Source organism: Alosa sapidissima, chromosome 2 (genome assembly GCF_018492685.1).
Source record: "Alosa sapidissima isolate fAloSap1 chromosome 2, fAloSap1.pri, whole genome shotgun sequence".
NCBI lineage: Eukaryota > Metazoa > Chordata > Actinopteri > Clupeiformes > Clupeidae > Alosa > Alosa sapidissima.
Genome location: NC_055958.1, coordinates 36,496,951 through 36,503,575, shown reverse-complemented (window position 1 = coordinate 36,503,575; position 6,625 = coordinate 36,496,951). Strand labels below are relative to the sequence as shown.

The window sequence follows — 6,625 nt, the reverse complement described above, 5'->3', positions numbered from 1 at the left end:
CCCAAGCACCTGACCAAATATGGCCTGAGGTAGTTTCTCTGTGACCAATCCTCTTCTTTTCCACTCACTGAACGCTGTACTATCAGTAGGAACAAGCAAGTGGTAGAATGTATTTTTTAACTTTTTAATGATTATCTCCAATGCACTCCTGGTCCCTATTAGAAGCAAATGTCAAAACAAGGTCAAAGTAAAAGACTCCAGAGCAAATATTGTCATGAGCAAGTCATTCCAGACATGTGGACTCGAGTCACATCACTAATTAGGGACACCAGGCAAGCCTGATGCTTTTTCTCTATGAAACTCCCCCATCGCTCGGTCTGAAGCTCTTTTCCTTTTCTCTGCATCTTCTGTCAAGGGTTTTCGCTGCTTTTTCGCCGGCTCTGCCATTACAGTATACACAAGTTTGCAACAATCGCTAGCGTTTCGTTAGCCTGCCTCTGTGCTGTGGATGCAGGATGTAATTGATCCTGCTTCGGTCGGCGGGTAGGATACACTGAACTTGCAAGCGGGATATTCTTCCTACAGGCAGTAGGGGCGGGCGAGAGAGTCTTCATTCGCCCTGTAATGAGTCATTTAACCATATACCGACTTACGAAGATGAGTAATTAACACGAAAACGTTGCCTGGTGTCCCTTTAAAGTGACAGTGCACCATTTACAAATGAGATAAACAGCATCAAATGTGTAGTATTTCTTAAGAAATAAATACTTTAAAAACGAAATTACTGTCATTATTATCTTTTAAATAATATAAAAGTGTTGACCTTGGCTTCCTTTATGAGTCGCCACTGGCAGACAGCCTAATAAATTGTTTGCAGGCAAATCTGTGGCCTAGCGCAGTGAAATGCCATCAGTCAAATTATTACTCATCCTTACAGTGGGCTCTGCAATTTGGAAAAACAATATATATATTTGCAGCTGTGCTGAGTGTCATGTAGCTATACGTTTTGTACAGATTACTCAGGTATGCACATGTGTATATTACACAGGTATGCGCATGCATATGTCGTAAAAGATTACAAGACAGAAACATTGAACATATTTTAATATGTATTTATAAAAAAAATACTGTGGATTAAAATTATGATCGATAGTCTAATAATGGCATTATTAAGTGAAGAGTACCTGATGACTTGTTCAGGACTTGAAAAGATTGGGACTTGGACTTGGACTCGACTTGGCTTTGATGTGACTTGGACTTGGACTCGAATTGCCCTTCTCTGTATTTACTTGGGACTTGACTTGGACTTGACAGCTAAGACTTGGGACTTACTTGTGACTTGCCAAACAGTGACTTGGTCCTACCTCTGGTTCACACACAATTATTGTTCAGACTTGGGAATCTAAAATGTTTTTCAGAATGTCTTTGAAAATCTAAATGAGTGTCTGCCCTCCTTTTTATGTTGCAGTCTCACCATCTCCCTCACAGCCTTTTTTGTGTTTTGTTCCTGTTCTTGTTGTTGAAACACACTTATTCCACACATTGCAAATTTAATAAACAAATCTAGTGAAAACCTAAAATGTATCAGTCATCCTTTTTATGCTGTTATAAGTGCTTTATTGAAACCGTTGATTGATTTATTGAAACTGTATTTATTATTTATTGAAACTGAGTTACAAGTGTGTTATCGAAACAGTGGCTGTCCTGAACAAACTGTTAAACAAACTTACTTTTAACACAGCTGTGGCCACCTGTATCTCCTCAAAAGAGCTGGAGAGGACACAGAACACATCAAAAGCCCACAGTAACATAGGATACAAAATACATACATTTCGACAATGTAAGTTCATTATACATGACGGGAGACAGGTAAATGAAGGATCCTAAAGAAAAGACAACAGTAATGTTGGAACTGCCAAACAATAGGCTACTGTAGAATTCTGGGGTATTCTGATGTGTTCATATGTTAGGCTACTTCTGTGTGTAGTAGGCTATACAACAGGGAGAGGTCCATATTATTGTACATAACTGTGCTTTAGGCCTGTGTACCAGCAAGAAGGTCATAGGCCTACAGCCTGATGTTTAGGAACATCCGAGGAACATCAGTGATAATAAACTTCAGAACGATGTTTGCAGAGCAATTAAACTCGCAATATGTCATGGGCACTATCATGTAAGCATGCTAACACGTCATAACACTTAAAATTAAACTCATGTTTGGTTTGTTTCAATGTTTCCCGTTATCGTTGCTGTCTATCCCATAGAAATAACATGGCAGCGCGAGGGCTGCTTGGAACTGTTGAAGCGTACGTGAACCACGTGACCGCTCGGCGGCGACTTCAAAGAGTGTCGCAACTCTCTTTTTCTATGGCTCTGCACATACCTGTCCCCCCCCCCCCCGAAAAAAAATCTCCCTTTTTTGGAAAGCTAAATGTGCCACAGCAGGAGTTGTCAAACATTCACAAACAAGTTGTTTTAGACGGATTTGAAGTCGCATTTCATATCTATCCCATGATCATTACACTACAACCACTCGTAGAAAATACATGTAAAATAAAGGCTACACTATAATTTTGCACACTTTATAGCATTAAACTGGATTCGAACCTACAATAACTACACACACCTATGAACCAGACCGACCTATTTAGCGCATTATCTCTTTGAGCTACTCCAATTCTCTCACTGTTATGAAATCACTTATTAATTAAAGGGTAAGGCTATTTGCACCCCTGGTACAATTAGCAGTGTATGCTATTCGTACCCTGGTGCAATAAGAAGTGAATTCTATTCGTACCTGGTGCACACAGCAATGTGTCCTATTAGTACCCCGTCTGGTACAAATATCAATGTATGCTATTCGTACCCCGGTGCACACAGCAATGTGTTCTATTAGTACCTCGTCTGGTACAAATATCAATGTATGCTATTCGTACCCTGGTGCACACAGCAATGTGTCCTATTAGTACCCCGTCAATATGTAAAAGTGTTGAAGGCAGACAGGACAGACAGACGTAAGAAAATAGACCTTCCAAAATGCAAACATGCGTGCAATCAAACAACTGCATATAGGCCTATGCCATGTAAAAACGTAACATTATTGAGAATTAAATTTAGTTTAGTTTGCATGCATTTTTTTAAAACTCATGTTGTAGGCTACGGCCCGGTTAGGAATGTCCCGCGGCCCGGTGGTTGGGGACCGCTGATATATGATACTCACCTGAAGTTGTCATGGTTTCTTTTCCCTGACTTATCTGTTCTTTGCTATCATCTACATGTTGCACAATGCTTGCACACAGTCAGGGCCAGGTTAAGGTCATCTGGGGCCCGGGGCAGAGGCCTCCCCGAGGCCCCCCCCCCCCCCCCATTTTTTTTTCAATATATATTACTATTATTATTATCAATATACATAAGACAGAGGGAGAGAGAGAGACAATTAAATTATGACAGATAATGTAAAAATGACATTTGCATTTATATTGTAGAACTGTATAACCAACATTGTACCAACATACAAAAAACAAGTAGCCTACAAACATGGGGCAATGCACACAAAAAAATCAACCACAAAATATTATATTATTACCATCAATGAATTACTTAAACTAAGGCTTGAAAAAAACTGCCAGTAGTACCCAGGTCAGCCTAAAATGTGCAACTCCCGAACTCTGAACTCGTGAAACATTGTAGCCTAGAGTTTGGCGCACACGCACACAGCCACATCATGATGCATTGTAACACGCTGTCTGTAATACATTGTTAACACTAGGGCTGTCAAAAATTAATCTAATTAATTACATACTCTGTAATTAATTAATCTAAATTAATCGCATATATAATCTTTGCTGTGAAAGTATTTTAAATATTTAAATTCAAATGAATCATTGAATAATCAGCATTACTGACATTAAAGTTCAAAAACTCTTTCATTATTATTTTCACTGTTCAAATAATGGCCATAATAATCTATGATATGACCTAATATGCAAGGAATTTCAGGCCACAGATATAACCTAGGGGACACAATGAAAATAAATTAACACTCCCCTCAATGTCAATACTTATTTCTTTGCATTGATGTGCGACTATAGAGTTGATGAACTTAGGATATGGATCAGGATCAGGATCAGGATCAGGATATGCAAATTCCTTGCTGCAGACATTGCAGAGGACTTTATTTTCAACACTTTATTTTTATCAACACCATCAGGCCATTTTTTAAAAGTAAATGTTCCAATCAATGATCCAGGCAGCACGTTTTCTGCTCTCTCCTTCATTTTACAGTCTAATTTTTACTGACTAGAACGGCTCGGGGTCAAAGGTCATACGGAATCGATTAATCTGCACTCATTTTTTTAATCAGTTATTTTTTCTCAAATTAATTAATCGAAATTAATCAGTTATTTTGACAGCCCTAGTTAACACACAGCCCAGCCAAGACATCAAATACATTGAAACACGCAGTATAGCGCACACACATAGCCCAACCACATCAAATACAAACAAGGGGGGTGTCGGAGCCGATAACGGTAACATTAAAGCAAAAAGCAAAAAGTCTTTACTCCTTTATGCGGGAAAAAAGGACCAAAGTAAAGCTAATTTATTAGATAAATTAGAAATTAACAGCTGCATATTAATGAGAGTATTGAAGTTTGTGTCATTAAGAGTGTTGATATGCCTATACCAATGATTGTAACGTCTATAGGTCATTGGATATAGAGGAGGAAAAGTGTTCACTTAAAATGGTATGACAGATTTGTGAACGAATTAAAAGAAGTAATCGATTAAACTGACAAGTACTTGGGGAACTTCTTTTCGTTGTTGTGACATCAATACATGTTAAGCTGTGTGTGTGAGAGTTTCATGCGATAATGCTGTGTGTGTGCCAATGAGAAAATAGGAGGCTGTGCAGTGTTTTGTTTGGTGGCGACTAAACTTAGTGCTACAGTGTTGACAAACGGAATAACAACCACCAGTTTGCGTGTCTTGGTTTTGCAGTTATTGGAAAGTTAAGTTGGATAGGCTCACCACCTATGTTTTGGTTGACTAGGTCAACAGGTTTATTTAATTGTTGTTTTTGTTGTTTTATCACTGTCCAGCTGGAAGGGAGGGGAAAAGGAAAAATAAAGGAGACTGAGCTAGATAGAACTGACACTTGTTGATTTTACAGTGGCAGCTTCGGGCTGTGGGTACAGTAAAATAACTGGTAAGGTGTCCAGTTGCAGAGCAAGAGAGTCTGTTTTTTTTGTCCTTATTTTCTTTCCCTTGAGGGAGAGTGAGTGTGAGTGTGTGCAGTGTGTGTGAGTGTGCATGTTGTTCCGCTGTGGGGGAGAGGGGAAGAGACAGAGCTGGATATCGCTGGACGCACACATACTCTGAACCGAGACAAGCGAACCGAATGGTTCAGATTTTTTTTCATGAACCGAGCCACCCCTAATGTGGAGTGACTTTCCCCAATAAAAAATCATTACAAATAGGGTGAGCAAGATTTTCCAAAATAAGCAGGTGTGGTTCAACCATAGGGAGACACTAGATGTGTGTAGAGAACTTGGAAGCACTAGACACAAGAAGAGTGAAGCTATTGATTTCCCCCCAATAAAAATAATGGAAAAAATAGGCTGAGCAAGATTTTGCCAAACTAGAAGGTATAGTATGTTGATAGGGAGACTAGGTATGTGGACGATTCATTCGGGCGAGGTTGTCTACCTTACTATGGTTAGATAGAGCAGCTTTTTGTGTAATCAAAAACAGTTTTGCCTATATTTGCAGATTTACTGAACTGCAAACCATGAATCTTGCGAATCTGCCAATTTCTGGCAACACCGCCATATTTGCCCAATCAGCATCTTACCTATTTATTTTGGGCCAATAAAGTTTAAGTTTTATTCTCTTATGTACAGTAAATTTAAATATTTTTTTGTATGGCCAATGGGGGGAATCTTATAATCACTTAAGCCAACCTGTATCTGTGCACTCCTCTGTAAATTTGTTCAAATACATTGACAAGTAGAGAAGATAAGCCAATGTTCTTCTTGTCAGCCAACCTGTTATAAGCTACAAATTGTTTTCAAACATTGCAATGTTTTCCCCCCATTATATCATGTCAGTAACTGTGTTTGTTAACGCAGGTATGTCCTCCACACACTTATTGTGTCTGTGACTGCTTAATACTCCATCTCATCTTTAAGCAATCAGATCTGCTTTCTCCAAGCCAACAGGCATTTCCTGTTTAGAAAACAATGATGGCAAGCCAGCAGAGCTCACTGTAGATGTTTGTCAGTCTCTTGACCTGAACAGAAGTCATTTGACCTCAGACACAAGGAGTAAGCCCCAAGTTCATGATGTCAGTGGTAATCAGTGAGAGCTCATTAGACTCGAAAGTTCTCCTTTGCCTTCCAGGCTTATCCCAGGATATCCCAGTTCCACATTGCACCTACAAGTACCAGCATAACTGTGTCCAACAGAGTATCTGAAGCTTGCCCCATTAGCCTGTTAATTGAACATGTTCCCGTATTGTACTCAATTTACTTACTGTAGAGTGTTGGGCACAACTTTGGGCTTTAATCTCGAAAAAATCTACGGCGGTAGACTTTTATATGATTCGGCGGTAGACTTTTAGTATGATTCAGGAGGGCATTAGGACCAATAAAAAACTATGAGACATTTTTGTTGCAATTGTTTTGTC

The 6,625-nt window shown here is 39.2% G+C and overlaps 1 protein-coding gene across 1 annotated transcript in view; it reads right to left on the bottom strand.

Annotated features, from left to right (window-relative positions):
- LOC121700144 (poliovirus receptor homolog) overlaps positions 1-6,625 on the bottom strand; it is a 72,838-nt gene that overhangs the window by 60,535 nt on the left and 5,678 nt on the right. The window lies entirely within an intron of this gene.